Genomic DNA, 24,640 nt, shown 5'->3' on the forward strand with positions numbered 1-24,640 from the left:
TGAGTCCCTCTTTCAAAGGTCTGCCTCCAGTGACCTATTTTGGTCATCCGGTTAACTTTGTAAAGGTTTGGCAAACACTCAGGCAGAAGTATTCGAGACACCAAGTTGAGTGAAACATTTTAGATCCATAACTGGACCCTAGCTCATCCTCTCCTCGACTGCTTGCTGGCTGTCATGAGCTGAGCTCCTTTCCTATCCTAAGCTCCTTTATGATGAACTGCACTGCCACAGCCCCAAAAGAAACAGGTCCCTGAAGTGGACAGAAGTCTCCCCAAAACTGTGAGCCAAAATTAACCTCTCTCTCTCTCTCTCTCTCTCTCTCTCTCTCTCTCTAGTGCTGGGGATTAGATGGAAAGCCTTGCATATTTTGAACAAGCACGATCACTGAACTACATCCGTAACCAGTCTTTTTTTCTCCTCTGGAAGTTGATTGTTCAGGGTGAGGTGTTTCGTAACAGCAACAGAATGCTGACTACCACGTTACTGGGGCCTTTACTATGTATTGCTGCAAGTTTGAACTCAATCCTTCTGTCAGTACTTCCTTACCCACCCATGAGCCCTGGGCTAGTAGACTAGAGCTGAGACCCGGGTTTCATTGCACCTGATGGGTAGTGTATTTTGGCCCATGAGCACACCGAGTAAGGGGTTGTCCCTCCTTAACAATTTGGCATATCCGGTCCTTGTTCATGCTTCTCAGGTTTCACACCTGACTCTACCAGAATTTTCTGTAGCACTTCACAAGTATGCTAGATGACAAGGGCCCCAATGTGCTCGCTCTCAATATCTCCAATGCAGGTGACCCTTATTTACACTATATATGTTTTCTCCATGATAATTCATAAAACAAATTGACTAATGGCTTCTTTAATGTGATTATTTTGCAAAATTTTGTTATCAGTGTTATACTATTTGCATATAAAGAATATGAATGTTCTAAAACAATATACATGGCATTGGAGTTTCCAATTCTGTAACATTTATTAGCAATCTGTGAAACTAGCTGGCATAGTGGTATCTATGTACAGCCAGCACTGGACGGTTGAGGTCAGAGGACTTTGGCTGCTCTGAGCCAGTCTGAACTATATACCAAGACCTTGAAAAACCGCCATGATAGGTGGGGGGAAATCTGTCCAGATTAGGGCACTTTAAAAGTGCCTGTAATAATCATTTTAATTCTATATCAGTTAATCTTGATAGATTTTTTATGTTTGGATGTCAATTTTGATAGTGAATATACATTTATATGCACTAATATATGAAGTTTTATTTATTCATTGTTTATATAAAGTTTTATCTCATAATTCAATAATTTCCTTCTGTATTTGCATTGTCATTTCTAATGCTTTATATTTTTATTTCTCCCTTCATTGTTTTTAGTGCTTTTGATGTGAGTTTTAATAAAACTAGCATTTGGGTTTGTTAATGGACACTACTGATTTTCTATTTTCACTTTAGTAGTTTATAGTTTTATCCATAGAAATTTGCTCTTTCTGACTTCTTTCGGTTCATTTGGTTATTTGTCCAGGTTCTCAAGTATATGTGTAACTTCCTCGGTTTTTATACTTTATTTTTAACTGCACAAATGGCAACATATATATTTTCTTTCATCGTTGTTTTAATTATGCTTCATAAGTCATGACCCATCTTGTTTTCATTAACATTTTTTACTTTAAACCTTAGTTTATATTTGTATATTTATTATTATTGAATATGGTGAATAACTAGACTGAGCATATAAACATTCATTAACATGGTTTTCTAAATATCCTATGATTTGAGGTTTGATTTTTCAGTGGTTGAAGAATTAAGAAAATCTTTAAAATAGCTCTAAATAGAAGGTTCATTTCTAAATAGTAGTTTTCAGTTTCTATTTTTATTATTGGTGTCTAATTTTACTATATGGCAACCACAAAACATATTTCCCTTTTAAAATTATAACAAAGAGTCTGATACATAGCAATCAGAATGTCCTCATTATTTGTTGCTTAGGTCTTCTGCTATACATTGGTTCTGGCTGTTATGAATAAGGCTACTATGAACACAGTTGAGCAAATGTTCTTGTGATATGAGTGTGCATCCTATGAGTATATGCGCAAGAGTGATATTGCTGGGTCTTGAGGTAGACTGAGTCCCAATTCTCTGAGAAATTGCCATAGTAATTTCCAAAGTGGCTGTATGAGTTTGTACTCCCACCAGCAATGGAGGAGTGTTCCCCTTATTCTGCACCCTCTCTAGGATAAGCTATCATCAGTGTTTTTGATCTTAGCCATTCTGACTGGTGTAAGATCTCAGAGTCATTTTGATTTGCTTTTCTCTGATGACTAAGGATGTTGAACAATTTTTAGAGAGTCTTTTGACAATTTGAGATTCTTCTGTTGAGAATTCTGTGTTTAGATCTGTGCCCCATTTTTTAATTGGATTATTTGGTATTTTGACATCTAGTTTCTTGAGTTCTTTATATATTTTGAAGATCAGTCCTTTGTCAGATGTGAGGTTGGCGAAGATATTTTCCCCCTCTGTAGGTTACCATTTTGTCTTATTGGTTGTGTCCTTTGCCTTACAGAAACCTCTCAGTTTTAGAAGGTCCTATTTATTAATTGTTGTTCTCCGTGTTTGTGCTATGGTATTATATTTATGAAGTGGTCTCCTGTACCCATGCTTTCAAGAATACTTCCTAATTTCTCTACTATGAGGTTCAGTGTGGCTGGATTTATGTTAAAGTCTTTGATCCATTAAGCCTTGAGCTTTGTGCATGGGGATGGATGTGGATCTATCTATTTGCATTCTTCTACATGTTGACATCCAGTTATACCAGCATCATTTGTTGAAGATGCTTTCTCTTTTCCATTGTATAATTTTAGCTTCTTTGTCAAAAATTAGGTATTCATAGGTGTGCAAATTAATATCAGGGTCTTCAATTTGATTCCATTGGTCTACCTGTCTGCTTTTATGGCAATATCAAGCTGGTTTCATTACTATAGCTCTATAGTAGAGCTTGAAGAGGTGAAGAGGTTGTTGATGCCTCTGGAAGTTCCTTTCCTGTACTGGATTGTTTTGGCTTTCCTGATTTTTTTTTTTTTTTTTGGTTTTCCATATGAAATAGAGTAATCTTCTTTCAAGGTCTGTAATGAATTGTGTTGGGATTTTGATAGAGATTGCATTGTGTCTATAGATTGCTTTTGGTAAGATTGCCATTTTCATTATGTTGATCCTATCAATCCAAAAGCATGGGAGATCTTTCAATTTTCTGATATCTTCTTCAATTTCTTTTTTCAAAGACTTAAAGTTCTTTTCATACAGATCTTTCACTTCTTTGGTTAGCATTAACCTAAGATATTTTATGTTGTTTGTGGCTATTGTAAAGGGCAATGTTTCTCTGATTCTTTCTCAGCCCTTTTATCTTTTGTATATAGGAGGACTGTTGATTTTTTTCCAGTTGGTCTTGTATTCTGCCACATTACTGGAGGTTTTTATAAGCTGTAGGATTATAAAATCCTTGATAGAATTTTTGGGGTCACTAATGTATACTATCATATCATCAGTAAATAGCGCAAATTTGACTTCTTCATTTCTAATTTGTATACCCTTAATCTCCTTTTGTTGTCTTACTGCTCTACCTAGAACTTCGAGTACTATATTGAATAGGTATGGAGAGAGTGGCAGCCTTGTCTTGTTCCTGATTTTAGTGGAATTGCTTTGAGTTTCTCTCCATTTAATTTTATGTTGGCTGTCGGCTTACTGTAGATTGCTTTTACTACATTTAGATACATTCCTTGTATACCTGTTCTCTCCAAGATTTTTATTGTGAAGGGATGTTGTATTTTGTCAAAGTGTTTTTCTGCATCTAATGAGATGATCATATGGCTTTTTTCTTTCAGTTTATTTATATGATAAATTACATGGACAGATTTTTGTATGTTGAACCATCCCTGCATCTCTGAGATGAAGCCAATGTGATCATGGTGGATGATTTTTTTTGGTGTGTTCTTAGATTCGGTTTGCCAATATTTTATTGAGTATTTTTGCATCAATGTTCATGAGGGAGATTGGCCTATAATTTTCTTTCTTAGTAGTGTTTTTATGTGGTTTGAGTGTCAGGGGAACTGTATTCTTGTAAAAAGTGTTTGGCAACACAATCCTTGTGTTGCTATTGTGTGGACCAATTTGAAAAATATTGGCATTAGCTTTTCTTTGAAGTTCTGGTAGAATTCTAAGTTGAAACCATCTGGCCCTGGGTTTTGTTTTGTTTTGTTTTGTTGGGAGACTTTTGATGACACGTCTAAATCCTTAAAGGTTATAGGTATATTTAAATTGCTTATCTGGTCTTGATTTAATTTTGGCATGTGGTACCTATCCAGAAAATTGTCCATTTTTTCTTAAATTTTCCAGTTTTGTGGAGTTCAGGTTTTCAAAGTATGACCTAATGATTCTCTGGATTTACTCAGTATCTTTTGTTATGTCCCCCTTTTCATTTCTGATTTTGTTAATTTGGAAATCATCTCTCTGCCTTTTGGTTAGTTTGGATAAGGGTTTTTTTTTTTTTATCTTGTCGATTTTCTCAAAGAACCAGCTCTTTGTTTTATTATTTGCATTGTTATCTTTATTTCTATTTTATTGATTTCAGTCCTCAATTAGATTGTTCCCTGTCGTCTGCTCCTCATGACTGAGTCTGCTTCTTTTTGTCCTAGAGTTTTTGGGTGTGCTGTTAAGTCACTAGTGTGAGATTTCTCCACTTTCTTTATGTAGGCACTTAGTGCTATGAACTTTTCTCTTAGTACTGTTTTCATAGTGTCCCTTAAGTTTGGGTATGTTGTGCATTCATTTTCATTGAATTCCAGGAAGTCTTTAATTTCTTTCTTATTTCTTCCTTGACCCAGGGGTGATTAAGTTGAGCATTGTTCAATTTCCATGTGTTTTTTAGGCTTTCTGCAATTAATGTTGTTGTTGAATTCTAACTTTAAGCCATGATGATCCAATAAGATATAGGGGATTATTTCAATTTATTTGCATCTGTTGAGGTTTGCTTTGTTACCAAGTATGTGGTCAGTTTTAAAGAAGGTTCCATGAGATGCTGAAGAGAAAGTATACTCTTTTGTGAGTGGATGAAATGTTCTATAGTTGTCTGTTAAGCCCATCTAAGTAATAACAACTGTTAGTTCTCTTATTTCTTTGCTAAGTTTCTGTCTGGCAGACCTGTACATTGGTGAGAATAGTGTGTTGAAGTCTCTGATATTAGCATGTGGGGCTTGATGTTGATTTACGCTTTAGTAAAGTTTACATATGTGAGTGCTCTTGTATTTGGGGCATAAATGTTCAGAATTGAGATTTCATCTTGATGGATTCTTCCTGTGATGTGTATGGCGTGTGCTTCTCCATCTCTCTTGATTGATTTTAGTTTGAAGTCTATTTTGTTGTTAGGATAGGTACACCTATTTGTTTCTTAGGTCCATTTGATTGGAAAGTCTTTTTCCAACTTTTTACTCTGAGGTAATGTCTGTCTTTAAGGTTGAGGTGTGTTTCTTGAGTGCAACAGAAGGACGGATCCTGTTTTTGTATCTATTCTGTTAACCTGTGTCATTTTATTGGTGAATTGAGTCTACCAATATTAAGAGAGATTAATGACCAGTGATTGTTAATTCCTGTTATTTTTTTCAGTGGTTGTATTTGTGTGTTTCCCTTTCTTGAGGTTTGCTGGTGTGAGCTGTGAGGTTACCTGTTGTCTGTGTTTTTGTGAGTGCAGCTAACTTCCTTAGGTTGGAGTTTTCCTTCTAATACTTTCGGTAAGGCTGAATTTGTGGATAGGTATTGCTTAAATCTGGTATTGTCATGGAATATCTTGGTATATCTTGCTTTCTCTATCTATGGTGATTGAAAGCTTTACTGGGAATAGTAGTCTGGGCTTTGCATCTATCTTTTCTTAGTGTCTGCAGCATATCTGTCCAGGGTCTTCTGACTTTCAGAGTTTCTATTGGGAAGTAGAGTCTGCCTTTATATGTTACTTGGCCTTTATCCTTTGCAACTCTTAATATTCTTTCATTATTTGTATGTTTAGTGTTTTTATTATTATATGGTGAAGGGTCTTTTTCTTTTTGGTCTAGTCTACTTGGTGTTCTGTAAACTTCTTGTACCTTCATAGGCACATCCTTCTTTAGGTTGGGAAAGTTTTCTTCTATGATTTTGTTGAATATATTTTCTGTGCCTTTGATCTAGACTTCTTTTATCCCTATTATTCTTAGGTTTGGTCTTTTCATGGTATCCAAGATTTCCTGGATATTTTATGTTAAAGATTTGTTGGATTTAACAATTTCTTTGACCAATGAATATTTTCTCTATTATATCTTCAACTCCTGAGAAATTCTCTTTCATCTCTTTTAATCTGTTGGTTATGCTTGCATTGGTAATTCCTGTTCATTTACTCAGATTTTCCATTTCCAGAACTCCCTTCATTTATGTTTTTATTGCCTCTGTTTCAGCTATGAATTCTTGAATTGTTTAAACTGTTTGCTTCATCTGTGTGATTGTTTTTCTTCTTGGTTTTCTTGACTTTCCTTAAGAGATTTATTGATTTCTTCCGATATTTTGTTTGTCTTTTTCTCCATTTCTTTAAGAGAACTTTTTATTTCCTCTATAAGGGTCTCTATCATCTTCACCAAGTTAAATTTAAGGTCATTTTCTTCTGATTTTTCTGGGTTAGGCTGTTCAGGTCTTCCTGTTGTAGGACCGTTAGGTTCTGGTATTGCCATATTGCTCTTTAGGTTGGTGTATGTATTCTTGCATTGGCGCCTATTCATCTCTTCCTTCAATGGGTGCACATGGGACCTGTGGCTTGGGTAGTTACTATTCCTCCTGGTGTAGGTGGGGCTGTGCCTCTGGTAGTCACTGATGCAACTCTGGGGCTCCTCTTCAGGTTCACTTGGACCACGGCTCTAGTGGTTGCAGATGTGGTAGAGGATGGTGGCAGGTGTGGGGAGGCTGCTCTGGAGTTTCCGTGGTTTGGTGGTAGGGGGTAGGGTGTGGGATATGCCTCCTAGGCCCTCTAGCCAGGAACCCAGACACTCACCTCTCTAGGGGCATTTAGGGCCAAGGCTCCAGTTGTCACAGATGTGGTGGGGGATGGTTGTGGGTGTGGGGAAGCTGTTCCCAGGTCTCTGGGACTTTAATGTGTAGGGGTGGAGTATGGGATATGCCTCCAGGGACTAGGGTCTATAGAGCAGGGCTCTCCAAACAGGAATCCCAACACTCACCTCTCCAAAGAGAGTCAGGGCCAAGGCTTCAATTTGTCATCATCTTTTTATCCTTTCAGCCACACTCAATGCCATTTGTTCTTGCCAAGGCAGCAAAACCCAGGTGAGACCAGTATCCCAATCCTCCCAAATCAGATGCTCCCAGAGCAGCTTTGGTCCTGCCATGTTGCACAGAGGTGCAAGGCCAACCTCTGAATGCACACGGGGAAAACTTTACATTTCACTCTAAGACATTACAGTTTTAGTGTAAAAAGGTGGGTTCTGGAGATTTTTAAACAAGACTGGATTGTTGTAGATTTTGCCAAAATTAGTACCATTCCCTTTATGATTGCTGGATTGCAAAGGTCCCAATAAGGAATGGGGTAGTTTCTTTTTTCTTCAATGCAGAAGCAACTATTATTATATATGTTTTGATATTTTAAAATGGAATGTTAACTGTTGGAAATTTTATTTTGGAAATTAAAAAACATTTATTATATTTTATATGTGTAAGTATTTTGCCTGCATATATGTCTATGTATCATGTGTGTCCCCAGGGGTAAGAAGATGATGTCTGAATCCTTGTAGCTAGACAGTTGTGTGCTGCCATGGATGCTAGGAACCAAACCAGAGCCCCCTGAAAGAGAAGCAAATGCTTTTAATTGCTGAGTCATCTCTCTAGCCCCTATATTTTGGGAATTTTAGCAAGCTACTACATTAGAAAAGGGGAACATCCAAATTATTGCCAATACTTGGTACTGTAAATCTCGTCACTTAGTTATTGTTAACTCTTGGATCATTATAGCAGTGGAGCTGGACAGAGCTGAGAGAGGGTATATTTGGTCACTTGTTTAAGCATGATCAAGCATCAAGATATGATGTTTTGATCAGGAAAGGGCCAGCAGAGCTCACTTATTTGACCAGGCTGGCTGCTCAGCAAGCTCTAGCAATCTCCCTAAGTCTATCTTCCCAGTGCTTGTATTACAGATATGCACTCCGCTGTTGGGATTTTTGCATGGGTACTAGGAGTCTTCTTTAGTTATACCTTCTGTTACTGTGATAAAGTGCCATTGTGGTTCCCTTTTGATAGATCATTGGCCATTTGTGTGTGAATTGGGGGAGCAGAAATGAGTGAGTAGGGCTGGAAGGCTTGTGAGTCAAAGGAGATAGCTCTCCAAGGCGAGGGGGATATAAAGGATGGGGACAGAGACCAGGGCATCTCCTAGTTTGTATTAAAGAACATGCTCCTATCATAAAGCCCTTAGTACAAGTCAAAGTTACCACGTGGGAAACGGGCAGAGCTCTAGCAGGGAACTATGCCAAGGTCACCCTAGAGATAAATGAGGCATCCAGGCTTAGGGACAGCTTTCAGGTAAGGTCGGCCTCCAGTTCTAGAGACTTTCTCCAAATAAGGGAAGGCAGAGAGTAGGAAGTCTCGCTAGAGAGGGAGTCCCCATATTGCTGAGCTTAGAGAGAGCTGCCAGGCCATGGTAGACCGCAGCCTCTGACCACCAAAGCCTCCCAACACACCATGGCCAAAAACAATTTGGGAAGGAATGTGTTTATTTCAGCTTAAGAGTCTCAGGTCCCGCTCCATTCTGAGGGAAGTCAGGACAGAAACCCAAGGCAGGAATCAGGAGGCAGGACTGAAGCAGAGGCCACGGAGAAACATGGCTCCTCATGGTTTTCTTCAGCTCTGCTTTTTTGTATAACTCGGGACCACCTGCCCAAGGCTAGCACTGAACTGCATGATGCTGGGCCTTCCCACATCAATCATTAATCAAGAAAATGCCCCGCAGGCTTGTCTATAGGCATTCTGATGGATGAAGGCGTTGTATCAATCAAGGTTTCTCTTCCCAGATAACTCCAGTTTGTGTCGAGTGGAATCAACAACAGGACAGCGTCCATGCACAGGGCTTCATTCTTGGCCAGCACATTCCTTACTGACTGCACCACCACTGTGTTGCCCCAGACATTTTATTTCAGGAGCCAAGGTGATTTTTTAAAATATATTTTAATGTTCAGCTTTTCATTACTGACACGTTCTCATGGTTTTCTAGATCAAACAGAGATGTAAAAGGTAGTAGAATCTATGCCCCACCTCTCCTCCTACCTTTTCTGAGTATCATTCAGTTCCCATAAAACACACATTTTCTGTGTTTTATCCAAATTATAAATATCACAGTTTTAGTTAGATTTCCACTGTGATAAAACACCATGACCAAAAGCAACTTAGGGAGGAGAGGGCTTGTTTCACCTGTGTTTCCTCGTCTCAGTCGCTGAAGGAAGTTAGGTCAGGAACTGAAGCAGAACCCATAGAAGGGTGTTGCTTACTGGCTTGCTCCTCTTTATCTAGTCAGTGTACTTTCTTATATACCTCAGGACTCAAGAACTGTGCCACCCATAATGGGATGAACCCTTCCACATCAATCACTGATCAAGAAAATGTCCCCACAGACTTGCCTATGGGCCAGTCTAACAGATGCATTTTTCTAATTTCAAGTTCTTTCTTCCCAGACGACCCTGGCTTATGTCAAGTTAACAAAACACTAGCCAGCATCATCAGTAAATATAAGTGTGCATTCTTATCTCTCTTTTCAGTTTCACACAAAAGGAACAATATTATCATTTTTTTCTTTTACTTTGCATTTCCTACAGTATTGTGTGTCTGGCCATATATCACATCTGTGTAGAAAGAGTCTGCTATGGTTTGGATCATAAATGTTCCTCAAAGGCTCACATATAAAGATGTGGTTTACAGATGATGGCGTTTGTACAAGGCATTGATGCCTTCATCAGATAGGGCCTCATGGATAGGTCATTGGCGCCATGCCCCTGGGACTCCAGCCCCTCCTGTGTCTCTCTCCCTCCCAGCTACCCTACAATGAGAGCTTTGCATCACACCACACCTCACCATGATGTCCTTGGCAACTGGTCCCAATACAGCGGAACTGACCAACCATGGACTGAACCAGCAGAAACGACAAGCCCAAGCGTGTGTTGATTACCTCTGGTACCTTGTCACAGTGGTGGGAAGTTGACTAGCATGGATCCTCTTTATTAAAGGAATAAAAAGCAAAACAAACAAAAACCAGTCACACCAAACCTGCAATCCACATGGATGCAAATTCGGGTTGCCTTCAGTCTTTGTTAAAATGTGACACCGAGTTATTTACAATTATAGCATTGTGCACACATGCAAGTTTATCTGTAGCTAAAGTTACAGAAGGAGGGTGAAAGGGTGAATACACTTGTAATTCTGACAGCTATTGTCAGAAACCTTCAGTAGGGCTGTCTCCCCTTGCACTCCCGCCAGTGCTGAGCATGAGTATGCATTCTCCCAGTACAAAATATCAACAGTTCAATAGCTTATGGGATTTATGAAAAGTGACACTTCGCTCTAGGTTTAATCTGCATTTCTTTTATAACAGATAAAATTAACATTTTCCCACATTTCACATATTCTATTTTCCTTTTCCTGTGAACTCTCTGTTCATATCCCAAGCTCCCTTTTCTATTGGAAGTTAGTCTTGGTTTTGTATTTTTAACCCAACTGAGAAAAATTAAGCACTATAAATTATCTGAGCTCTAAAATACTCCCAGTCCATTTTTAATGGTATAAAACTTACAATAAGTCTGCCATTTTAATTCTAGTAAATATGTCTTGTTATACTACAAACTAGTCTTTGTTCAGGCTGGAATTAGAAAATTCAAATCTGGCTCATACGTACATGTGAGCGCATATAATGATGTCCTTCTTGTAAAGTCACATGTGGCCGTAAAACTTGATGCCAAAAAGGGAAACCAAACTCAAATGGGGTCTCTAAGACACAGCTATTTTTGAGGCTTAAATGCAAAGTCCCAGCTTAGCCTCAGCCTTGTTCACTTATGGGGGATAGCTTCTAATTATTTTAAACCTACTCACTCAAGAGTTTAGTCTAAATCATTAATCTCCAGCCAGAGTTCTTCGTTGACTATTAGGTGCACAGTGTGTTGTAAGGATAAATTAAACTCCATTTAATTAATCATTTTCAGAAACATAATAAGCATCATGAAGTAGGATGTCAGAGCTGGACAGACCCTCGTTATCTTGTTTTCTTATAAACTCTTATTTGGCTTTGGTTTCTTACCTCTCCTCCTTTAGTTTTTCTTTGACTTTTGAAACGTTTTCGGCACTTGCCATCATGTCATATGGTCCACTTGGCTTCCATGTCACACGCCCAAAGTTTTCCATGTATTTCCAAAAGCTAATGGTCTCTAGGACAGTAGAAATTCTATTTTTTTTTCAGGGGGTAGATTGCAGATTTTTCTTAGAAGTGGTCTGAAGTTCCTGAGATCCACCCATCTGTGGGGTCCGGTGAGGACACAAAGGCAGAGTGTTGGGGGGTGGGGGTGGGGGGGGGTCTTCTACTTTCCCCGAGGAAAGGGCTGCCCTGCTTTGCAGCGAAGTTAATATTTCTGCATAGCTTTGCTACATCCTATTTCCTGAGGTCATAACAGTCTGGGTTCCAATTACATTTTTAGAATAATGAGCCTGCTATAGTAAATGAACATTTTCAAGAGCAATCAAATCTATCGAATGTGCCGGCACCTAATAATTCTCTCCTTGGCAGGGGAATGAGTGGGCATTTTGGATGATGAGGTGGGGTTTGTGAAATATGATAAAGGAGGGATCAGAATATGAGGTGGCTCTCTCTCTGTCTCAGGGCCTTTATTTAATTGAGGCATCAAGACGATAAAGGTGATGGGTCTTTTCTGCAAATGGTGAGGCCCCTGACTCTGAACCGCCTCGGGGTTGGTGCTAACCTGACCTCAGAAGTCATCTGTTCTAAGTTTGTCTCCTTTCTCCTTTTTAAAGTTGTAACTGGTATCAAATGTCACGCGAGCATCATGGCTTTTGGATTAGGGCTATCACGTTGACTGGAGTGGGATTGTGTAGCCTGGGTTGAATGACTATGTCTTAGGAAAAGATAGTTTTAAAATGTTAAAAACTGTGGTTTAGGACAAAATACACTTTATGCAGCAGTGCTCCCTTTGGCTTTGCGGTATTTTTCATATGGTTTTTATCAAGGCAACTTTGCAACTGGATGTATACAGGGCCAACTGTTCTGCTAAAAGGCAGAGAAAACTAGTTGGCAGTTGGAGCCATCTGAGTAGCAAGGTCTAATGGAAGAATCCCCTCAACAGGAATGGATGCAGGACCCCAGCCAATGAGCAAAGAGGAGGAAACTCAAGGTGTCACCATCCACAAGCAGCTGTGCACATTGCTGCACACTGTCATTCTGGTTCTGTAATTTTCCACATAATCTTGCATGCATTTCCTACTTCTTCTGTATTAGGTAAACTCCCTAAGCTCAGTGAAGTAGCATCTTCGTTTGCAGATGCTATTCTGGGGCCAGATGTGGTACTGTTGCTGGGAGATGTGTATAAGGCTTTGGATACTTGATATTGAGTTGGTGGGTGTGTTTTCTATTTCCACTCAAAACAACAGAGCAGAAACATTTGTATTCATGTGAAATATACATGAGTGTACATTTGTAGTTTTAGTTACTTTCCCCCATTAAGAAGAGGAATTAGAGAGAGAGAGAGAGAGAGAGAGAGAGAGAGAGAGAGAGAGAGAGACGCTGGATATCCTGTAAAATGTTCCATTGATAACTGCTTGCTCTCGCTAAGGACAAGCAGCTTAGAGGAGAGTGTAGTAGAAGATTTGATATACACGCTTCAAGAGGTAGAGGCTACATCACCTAAAAATTCAAGATTGACAGGTGAGTCGATGTTTAGCAGTCTGGGAATCATTAAGATGCCAAAATACCTTCCCCAAAGGAACAAATAAGGGACTGCATCATGTATTCTAACCACAAAAGAGGGAGCACCCTGTATGGTGGGTCTCTGAGATCTTCAGGCTATGCTTTGGTTCAGCACTGGTTAGCATGGAAGGCTGTCAGCTTTAAGAGGTACCCTTAACAAAACTAGACCATGGAGAAATCAGCCAGACTTTGTGGTGTATGAGATGTCAGTGAGGCTATACGCATGCAGTGGGAATTTACGTTGAACCCCAGTAGAAATATCAGAAGATTTCTTGACTTCCACACACAGGCTGTGCCATGTGTAAGTGCGTACAGATAGACATAAATAAATATTTAAAATATATTTACTTAAGAAACATATCTCTGTGGATGAATATGAGAACATTTCCTGAAAGGTTAGACTGATGAGAGAAGACGCATCCTGGATGTGGGTGATTCCAGACTGTAAACTTTAGTCCTGGACTGAATAAAAAGGAAGAAGCAAACTGAGTGCTTGCATCATTTTCTCTTTGCTTCACGCCTGTGGGCAGAATGTGACCTGTCACTTCATGTTCTTGGTGTCATGCCTTCCACAGCATGATGAGCAGTACCCCCCAAACTGTGAGGCAAAATAAAACCTTCGCATTTTAAAGGTGTTTTGGTGTATTTCATCAGTGCAATAGGAAAATTAATACAGGTCCTCTTTTCTCCTGGAAGAGCCTTTAGTTTGTCTCAGGGTGGATGCCCTTCCAGACATGAGTTCTCTCACCTGCCTTCAGAGTCTTGGTAAAGACCGCTCTCTGGGTGCTGGCAGAATGCTTGATCCTTACAAGCACGGACCTATGCATTGAGCACTGACTGCAGAATGTATTTCTGAGGAAGGAGGCACAGATACATCCACTGGTTGTATCACTTTCTAGTAGGCCATTCAGAAGTATCGAGCCTCATAAAACACTGCAATAGTCTTAAAGACCAACCTGAAGCGTGAACTCAGAGGAAGCACCGGAGTGTGGAGTGCCTTCCTTCAGAACAGTGAAAGCACCAAGTCAGTAACCCCTTTCTAGGGCTTGACTCTGAAATGTCTCCCACAAGTTCATGTTTTGAATGCCTGTTTCCTAGCAAGCAGCTGTATTTATAGAAGATTGTAGAACATTTAGAATGTAGGACCTAGAGATGAGCCTTTGAGGGTGGTACCTGTTCCTCACCCCAGCATGCTCTTTGCTTCCTTCTCTCCTCCTGAAGAACTGTCTCTGCTACATGTTCCTGCCATGACAGTCTGAGATGCTCTATCTCCGCCTTCCCAGCTGTGATTGGCTGACACTTCTAAAATAATGGTGAAATAAGTCCTTCTTCCCTTGAGTTGTTCCTCCCAGATGTTGTAGCAACACAGATTTGGCTAATATCCCCATATGTGACTGCATTTCTATAACCAGATGAGTAAAGGCTGCTGTTGCACAGTGAAGTCAGAAGGACCCTGTAGAGAGTTCAAGTGATTCAGCCCAGCATCCAAACAAAAGTGGGAATGGGAATGTGGATGTCACTCACTTAGAAGTCAAGCATTGAGTCATATCCCAGTTCACAAACACCACCATGACAACATGATTCCAAGATGGAGGAGTATTGTGTCTAGATGAAGAAGAGGTGCTGAGCATCAGCTGTGGCAACCAGCATCCATCTGCATTATTGGGGGTTGGAACTCACTCTGTCTACCAGTCAGAGTTCACCACAGAAGCAGAACACAGCGTTTGGATCAATGACGTATCAGTTGCTTTTCTGTTAGTGTGATGAAACACTATGTCCAAGAACAGCTTAGAGAAGAAAGAGGTGACTTTAGCTTGGTTCCAGAGGGTCAGAGTCCATGATAGCAGAGAGGCTTGGCAGCTGGCAGCTGGCAGGAGGCATAGCAATGGAAGCAGGAAACTGAGAGATTACATCTTTAATCACAAATGCAAAGCAGAAAGTTAATACGAGTGGGTCCATGCTATGAACCCTTAAACCCTAGCCCCAATGACATATTTTATCTAGAACCACCTCCTCAAACAAAACTACCAAATGGGGACCAAGTATTTGACCCTTGGAAGACAATTCTCATTTAACCACAACAGATGGGTAGATAGACAAACAAGCAGACAGGCAGGCAGACAAGTAGACAGATGGAGAAACAGGTAAATAACAAAAGGGTTGGCCTATGTAAGTATGGAGGTTTAGAAACACCATAATCTACTGCAAACTGGAGACTGGGGTGAGATGAGATGTCCCAGACCAAGAAATGAGGCAGGACAAAAAAGAATGAATTCTTCCTCTTACCCCTTGTCTGTTCAGACCTTAGCTACCTTGAAAAGATCAGCCTACTAATCTACTTACTCAAATGCTAATCCCACAGACACATACACACACACACACACACACACACACACACACAATGTTGCTTTAGGCACCCTTGGCTCTGTTAAGTCAACACAAAAGGTTTGGTATCATACACCAGTGGGGAAAAGCTCGCAGGAACCATGAGTAGCTACTCACAGATGTACATGTAGAAATGGATTATTGTGGCAGCCATGGTGAGGCAGTCCTTAAACATCGCCTTCCAGGAAATCGACGGTAGCAAACCTAACCTCAAGCCACAACTCCTGTGGTCTTACCATGATGGCATTGCCAAGCCTGTGTTTTCCCAAATTCGAGGATTGAAGATTGACTACGCATGGTTGGAGTTCCCAAACTGGTCCAGAAATGGTTCCCTTCCAGCAAGAATCTTTAGTAAGAGTAACCTCATTGGTTTGCCTCAGATGCTCTGCTTCTCAGAGGAGCTGGTCTGGCATGGTTACAAATACCTATAAAGACAAAAGGTGGGTAAGAGAAGGCAGCCTTCCTCTTTGGAGGAAAGGTGCTACTTTCCTGGTTTCTGTACATTTTCCATGTAATTAATGTAGTCTCAGTCTCTGTACATTGTGGGTGAATGCTTCTTGAATCACACTACCCTAGGTTTGCTTTTTACTGGCTTTATACTTGGGGCAAGTTGATTAACCCCTTCATGCTTAATTTCTATCTCTGAAAGAGTTATATAAGCCAAAGTTCACTTAGAAAAAAGTACAGAGGTATAAATTTGCATTTTCCCAGTGGTTCCTTGTCTTGAATACAATATAGCTGGCCATGTGTTTTTGTTTTCTTTGCAAAAAAAAAAAGTCTGTTTAGATCCTTTACTTTTTAAAAATTTGGATTATTAGCTTTCTTTCAAGTTATTTGAGTTTGTTATACATTCTCAATGATAATTTACACTGGACAAATGACTTGCAAATATTTTCTCCTTCCTTTGCAGGCTGTTTCTCTATTTTCTTGATTGTTTCCTTTATTGTTCAGAAACATTTTGTTAACATTTTGATATCATTACACCCATTTGTTTTGCTTCGAGTAACATACCCAAATTTCATTACCAAGGTTGACATCAGGAAGCTTTCTCTCCAGAATTTTTTCTACATATTTTGTGGTTTCAAGTCTTTAATTCATTTTGAGTTTATTTTGTGTGTATTCTAAGGTCAAGTAACTATAACCAATAACCATCCATTGTTAACTTGAAATAGAATGCACTGTGTTTGCCACATACACAGTCAAAGGTAGTTAGGTGAAGTGGTGGGTGTATTTATTAGCTTTATTATTTATTATTAAAACATCACACTGTACACTTGAATGATTATAATTTTTTGTCAGTCATACCTCAATAGAACTAGCAAATTTCACAAAGTATCAGGACAGAATTTAACATAAGGTACTTCAACTTGGTGCATAAAATTGTGAACTAAGGGACTGAAAAAAAAATCCAACCTCAAACAAGGAACAGTTAGATACTTCCCAGAAAGAATCTATAGGAGTAGCTACCATGCCCAGGACAGAGATTCAAGATAAAGATTGGACTTGTTAAGTTTAGAGTTTGGAGAAGGGCCTCTGTGTAGTTACCTAGAGCTGCTACCATAATGAACCATAAACTGGGTGCCTTAAACATTAGACTTACATTTTCACAGTTTTGGAGGCTGCATGGCCAAAGTCAACAAGTCAAAGACTGTGGCAGAGAATCTGTTCTATGCCTTTCTCAGAACTTCTCAAGGTTTGTTATCTTTTTCTGTTGTGTCTTGGGTTATATCAATATCGCCTTAGCTTCTGCCTACTGCTCTTCATGGGTTTCTCTCATGTTCATGTCTCTGTGGCCAAACTTCTGTCTTCACAAGAAGCCAATTGTTTTGGATTAGGGTTTAGCCTAGTGACCGAATCTTAACTTAGTAATGAAATTAAAAAAAAAAAAAACAAAGAGCCATTTTAGGCACTGGAGGATTAGACTTCAAGCCATAGAAGGCAACACAGATTCAAATTAGATCACTGAGGAGGACAGGCTACTTGATGGTCTTAATGCCCCCAGGGCAAAGGTCTGCAGCACAGACATCTGGGAAGGAGACACCAGCAGGAAGGTGATGCTGAGTTGGAGGATATACTATAGGAATAGAAAAACTTAAAACCAATTAATCTACAGAAGAAACCCCAGATTGCTGACTGAAGAAGCATTGTGAGCAAAGTTCATAGGAACAGAAATGGAGTCTTCAGGAAGAGCCAAAACCTCCTTTGTCCTTCCCCAGCCATTGCAATAGGCAGAAGCTAACAAGGAATGAACTAGAAAAGCAGAGTTGCAGTTTGCCAAGTCCCCACTCAGCATAACAGAGCAGAGTGTGCTAATTATTCCTTACATTCAGCTACAATTCCCTTGAATGGGCTCTGTTACTTAAAGAGTAGCTTGTAAAGTTACCTTGCATTGAAACATGTATAGGGCCTGTCTAGCTCCTGAAACAGTCCCGAGTTTTTACTATACTCAAAAAATTTAGATATGTTATGCCCAGATCACGGAGTCCCCCAAAAACCAACTAGGAGACTGAGTTCTGTATGTAAAAGCAAAGAGCCTTTATTCTTACATTAGTTTGCAAACTCAGACCTCCATGTGTTCAAAGTATCAGAGTGATTGGAGCACCCTGAGCTCAATTAGGGTTGGGTTTTTGTAGTAGCAAAGGTGGAGGTGAGGGATTTTTAAGGTTCAGGACCCCTGATTGGCTGATATTTTTCTAGGGTGTCCTGGTGAAAAGCAATGGGTGTGTGCTGAAAGGTGATCTACCTACAAAGGTTGGACTGTTAGGAATTTCCTTTGGATGGTCTGGTCCTGGGTGGTGCCTGGGTAAGTCTCAGTTTGTGGTCTTTCTTGGAACCAGGTATTGCCTCAGGGTAAACTACTGAGACTCAGACCTCTATTGAGCTTATCATGGCTGGGTCCTACAAGATATTCATTACACTAAATACACCCAAAGATCTCAAAGAGAACAAAAACAAATGCGTGAATTAATTTAGAAGACACAAATCATTTCCTGAATAAATTCCAGGAAAACACAAATAGCTGAATTAAGGAAAGAAGCCAGTTCGGGAGCTGAAAATAGAAGTCAATTACAAGATAGAAATACTGAAGAAAAGCCAAATTGGAATAATACCTAAGAAGAAAAATGCAGTAATCTAAACAAAAACTTCAATGGAAAGTCTTAAAAATATATTGAGTCATATACATGACAGAATATCAAGGCCTTTGGGTAAGATAGAGGACTAAGATGGTTCAATTAAAATCACTGACAGCTTTTCAAATGTATGGATAGAACATATAAGATCAGTGAAATACTATGAAAATATGAAATTTACAAAATATTCACATAGAAGGAGAAGAATAAGAAGAATCTGTGTGATTTTAAAGCAAGTGGAGCACTGGACTGAGCTCCCAAGGTCCAGTTCGGGAGTGGAAGGAGTGAGAATATGAGGAAGGAAGTCAAGGACCAGGACCATGAGGGGGTGATCCGCCCACTGAGACAGTGTTGCAGGGATAGAGGTGAGCCATCCTGAGGGCATGAGAGTGTGAGAGCTGGCCTTTCACACCCCTTTTCTGCCTCATGGGGGCATGGGCAAAAGAAAGAATCACTCCCCCCTTTGTCCCTCACCACCTGAGGCTGGCAGGAGAGCTGGTCTTGGGTCATAAGAGTGGGAGAGCTGGCCCTGCCCCTCACCAGCTGAAGCACTTTGACTAACGGACCCTGCACTTGCTTGGGCACCACAGTAGAGCTGTGGGTGCTGTGAGTCAGCCCCAAGGGCATTATATCAGGAGAGCTAGACCTGCCCCTTGCTGCCTATGGCATGGGATGAGCAAGCTGGGGCAGTGCTGGAGAGCTTGCCCCCGAAGTGAGGATGCAGGAGACATGCAGGCTGACCAACTCCAATACAACATATTATTACTGGTCCCTGTGTCATTTCAACAGAGAGCAGCAGGACACATGCAGAGGTCACCTCCACTGTGGAGAAGCCTCCCTTCATTGGGATACACCACAGTTGGTCTACAGCCTTTACCTGCAGGGGGCAGCACAGAAGCTGAAGGAAGTGGCATAGGAAAATTGGGTACTGTCTATTGAGACTTTGCTGTTGACTGCTTTTTCTGAAGAAATTCTTCAGACTTAAAAAAAATGTCTCCAATGAAAATGAAATGGTGTTAAGATTCAGAAAATGTACAGCTAGTGGCCATCCAGACAACACTGAACTCCATATATCCTGCAGCTGTGATGTTGAGCATCATTGTGGTGTGGACTCCAAAAGCTGCAGGAGGAAGTCCATTGTCTAGACCTGGCTCTAGCCAAAGAGAGGTGGCAAACGGTGGCACAGTCTACACAAGCAGTTCCAGCCAGTGGGATCTCCAGACAGGGAACTGGAGTCAATGAGGCCTCTTTGCAGGAAGAACCTGTTGTCATGGTCCTTATAACAGTTTTTGTGATTCTGAACACAATTGTCTTCTACTTTAGTTAATAAAAAAATAGCTTGTATAAGATTTTGCCTAAACATATAAAGATACATGTAGCTGTGTGGTAGTCAACTGTCACTGTTACAAAAACTGAATTAAGACACAAGCACTATTTTAGCTCGCCGTTTTGAAGCTATCAAGCCATAACTAGTTGACTCTAGGGTAGATTGAAGGGTGGCATCACATGGCAGATTCTATTTACCTCATGGCTAGGATCAAAAGAGAAACAAAAAAGACTATCATTCCAGCATCCCCACTGAGAGCACATCCCACAATGATCAAACGCCTCTCATTAAGCCCTAACACTTAAAGAGCCTATCATCTCCCAGAAGGACCAAGCTGAGGACCCAACCTTTAATGTTTGAGCTTTGGGGGAATATAGAAAGTTGCTACTATCTTGGTATCTGTAACTGATCACAAACCCATAATTGGGACATTTAAAGTGTACGGTTCAATAGTTCTTAGCCTATTCATCGTCACACAACTATCCCCACAACTATTTTAATCATTCCCAAAAGAAACTCCGAACCCACTAGTAGTCACCCCTCATTCTACCCTCTCTCAAGCCCTGGCAACCACCAATCTATTTCTGTCTCTATAGATTTGCCTCTTTCTGACATTTCATACTCAGTACAAGGGCAATCATGCAATAGCTGTTTTCTGACCAGCTTCACATACTTATTTTGAAATGTCCAAGGCTCTTGATGGTTTTCAGAGTTGCTTTTATAATGGTTTAGAAACTGCCACAGAGGGTAACAGCACTCACTTCCTACAGTTGTTATGGGGACAAACCGAGTTAACATATAAAATAATATAACAATGCTTGATGGTTACTGTTAGTAAATTATCAGCTGTTTGGCTCAGTAAATACTCAGAGGTATTTACAGAGATAAACAAGGCTGAATGTCTGTGTTCTGGTCAAACTGAAAGGCGAGCAGACGTTCAAAAATATATGAGCATTTGCCTAGAAGGAAGTGGTGTTTACCAAGGTACCTGATGGAAATTGAAGTTTCCCCAGGGTTCCTTTCTGTGTAAATCCCACACTTCACTATGTTCTCTCCTAACAGTTTCAGGGTCAGGTCAACAGGCAGTTGTTTCTCTCGCTTCACAGTAGAAATATAAAAAAGCTCTTCAAGTTGTTGCATCTTATGTTTCACTTCAATGCACAGACTCACCAAACGTGTTCTACGTGTCAGAACTAAAGAATATTTAATTTGTGTTTTTCATGTCTTACAGATTTTTAGACTCAAATTAGCCCAGTGAAGTCATATAGTAACATTGTAGCACTGAGAATGGTGATTAAAGCATCCTTGTGGAAAAGTGAGTAGACACCATACAGTCTCTCAATCTGTACTCTTCTCCCCCTTACACACACACACACACACACACACACACACACACATACACACACACTTTTTAGTGCTGGGATTTTAGGTGTACCCAGTTGATACTCTTGATTACTCTAGATCTTCTTTTAAAATTTTCATTATGTTTTAATTTATTTTGTGTGTGCGTACACACATGAGTGGTATGTGTACACACACATGAGGAGTATATGTGCACACTTATGTGCATGCACACTCACTATGGTTCGCATGCGTAGGATAAATGACAATTTGTAGGAGTTGGTTCTCTCCTTCTACCATTTGGGCCCAGTGGAGCAAACTCAGGTTGTCAGGTTGGTGGCAGATGTCTTTATCTGCAGAGCCTTCTTGCCTTCCCATTTATTCTGTTTCTAGCTGGGGTTTCTGAGAGATCTTCATTTTCCTGTTCAAAAAGTCCCACCTCTACCCCATAAAAGAACACCCCAATGTCAAGTAGGTCTTTAGGAAGGCAGCTTGACCCTCTCTGGAAGGTCTGAGTCGAGCTCATGGCAGGGCAAAACCAAGACTATGGTTCTTTGAGCCTTTGGAGAGCAGATTGCACCGTGGCTGGCCAGGCACAACCAACAGCCCCACCCCAAACTATGGGAATGGTTGTGTATATGTATGGATAGTCGGCTTATCTTGACTCTGATTTGTTCTACAACATCTCTCTCTTGTCCTCTGGATATCCAGGGACTCAATAAAAAATGGTTCTTTTTCTTGGTCACTGAGAGGGAATGTAACTACCTTTCACAGCATCTTTTCCTCTTATTTTATTCCATCATTCAGAAGGGTGGTTCTCCTGGTATATAACTTTTTAAGATTTAAAACTTAAAAGAATATTAACCACGTTGCACAAACTGCCATAATCTCATCAAATGATAGAGTAACTGAGTTTTAGATAGGCGACTTTGTGTTTTGTAAATGAAAAATAAAAGAATGCATCAATGTATTTCCAACAATTAAATTGAAAAGATGCTGTTTCATGGGTGCAGAGTTTATGTTTGGGAAAACTCAAAGGTTGTGAAGATGGAAGGTGCTGATGGCTGAACTGGCGTGTGAACAGGACTTACGTCCCTGAACTGTGCACTTCAGAGTGGTTAGGATGGTAAATTCTCTGTTATGCTATATTCTACACTCAAGGATAACAAATAAGTTTACATAAAGATGCTGAGTAAGATGTAAGCATGAATAGCATTGTTATTTAGTGGCTTGTACACTGAATGCCTGTTTTGGATTTATAAAATGAGATAATATTTTCTCCCTCACAGAGCTATTACAGTCTTTAAATGAGAAACACACATAATTGTCTCTCAATAGCTACCCATTCTATTTTTAATTCAACCAATAATGGGTCAAAATTACTTGTAAAAATTTCTTTGTATTAAAGATGGACAAAATCTTTTTTTTTCATTGTTTTCCTGAAAACAAAGCAAAACAAGCAAAACAAAACCACAGCACAGCAAGGTATGGTAGCACATGCCAGAATCCCAGCACTTTGAGAAAAGAGACAGAAGAATTGCAAATTTGAAGCCAGCCTGTGTTCTATAGCAAAACACTGTCTCAAAAACACAACAACATAAAAAGTATTTGTGTTTCCTTTGAAACAAAATATTCAAACAAATATAATGAATATTTCTATAGCATTTACATTGTATTATGTTTTAGAAATATTAGAGAAATGATTCAAACCTTAAAATTCAGGAGAAAATATACATAGGGTCTATGTAAATGATATACCGTCTTGTACAAGATACTTGAGCACACGAGGATTTGGTTACCCAGAGGTCTGGGAACCAGTCCTCTAAAGACACTGAGGGACATCTGCAAACAAAATTACAAAGTTAACCAGTCTGTACTACATATATAAACCTGGCATTGCCGTAGGCTCTAACTTCTGTTCAGGACACATGACTCCATGTCATGGGAATTGTGGCCGGCTTTCTTTTCTGGGTCACTTCCATGGACTTCCCAAATGGAGGGCATGCTGCTGCTCTCCCTGACCCTGTGTTTCTTACCATTACGATAGATCTCTCAGTCCCACTGGAATGTGGCTCAGGCTCTGCTCCCAGACCTGAAGTGCCCCACAGCTCCATGTAATCCGACGCATCTTTGTTCCCTCAGTGCAGATGCTGTATGTGGCCCTCCTGCTCTTCTTAATGGTCTAGGAATTCTGCATCCCAGGGTTGCCGCCTGGAATGATCTGTGTCCACGATCCACATCTGTAACACCATTACATCCGTGAAAATCATTGGCATTGAGATGAAGTCATTTGTGTCAAGTACTAATAAAAAGAATAATGAAGCTAAACAATTCGTGTTACTATGCAAACCTGATAGCAAGAACTACCACAAAAGACTCTTCTAGAACCACGTCAGCCTTGCACAAAAACACTTCCTGAGGATTTCTGCACAGGAACCGCCAGTTCGCCCTAGGTCTGGCACAAGCTTTCCACAGTCTCGTTAGCCAAGAGTAAATGACTCAAAATAGCCTGTGAAGCTCTCCTCATTTTGCCTCTGAAAACTTCTGCTTGCCTCACCGCGTTTGAATGTGCTCACCCTTTCCTGTGGCCTGATGCTCCCGCTGAGATGTTAAACTCCCTAGCCTTAGAAACTTTCCCTCTTTCTCATTTAGGCTGACACTCCCATCCAGGATTTGATCAGACCTCATCTCAAAAAACCACACGCCACATATCACCCACCTGCTCTGTCCGAGATGTAGTTTGCTCTTTGAGTTATTTGATTCCTACAAACATGCTTTCAAAGTACACTTTTTGTTAACTTTTCTTAGCTCTTGAATTTCCCAGTGTTAAAACTATTTTTGTCAGTTTCAAATATTTCTTCTCCTGTTGCAGTTACTGTGGGATTTTCTAGTTGGCTCTTCCTGATAATCAGGAGTCTGAGGAGGCTGGTTATATTGATATCTCCCCACTTCTTAGGAGGCTATGTGTTTTAGCTCCTGTAGACTCCACACAGAGGTCCTGAATTTAGCAGCACTGGCTACTCCTCCAGGTGAAGAGGATAATATTTGGGGTAAGAAACACTTTAGGCTTCTTGCAAAGCTTTGTCAACCTCCCAGAGACTTCCCTGTATCTCTCTCCTCTTCTCCTTTGTTTTTGTTGTTTTTATCTATTTTTTTTTTTCTTTTTTGGTTTTTTCAAGACAGGGTTTCTCTGTGGTTTTGGAGCCTGTCCTGGAACTAGCTCTTGTAAACCAGGCTGGTCTCGAACTCACAGAGATCTTCCTGCGTCTGCCTCCCAAGTGCTGGGATTAAAGGCGTGCGCCACCACCACCCGGCTTTTTATCTATTCTTTAAATGTTTCTCTTCTGCCAACCCCAGGACATTAGCACATTTTGGCCTCTCTCCTTGGACAGTTCTCTTTGCTCATTAGCTATTGTGTGTCATTTT

This window comes from Chionomys nivalis, chromosome 13 (assembly GCF_950005125.1).
Source record: "Chionomys nivalis chromosome 13, mChiNiv1.1, whole genome shotgun sequence".
Lineage (NCBI taxonomy): Eukaryota > Metazoa > Chordata > Mammalia > Rodentia > Cricetidae > Chionomys > Chionomys nivalis.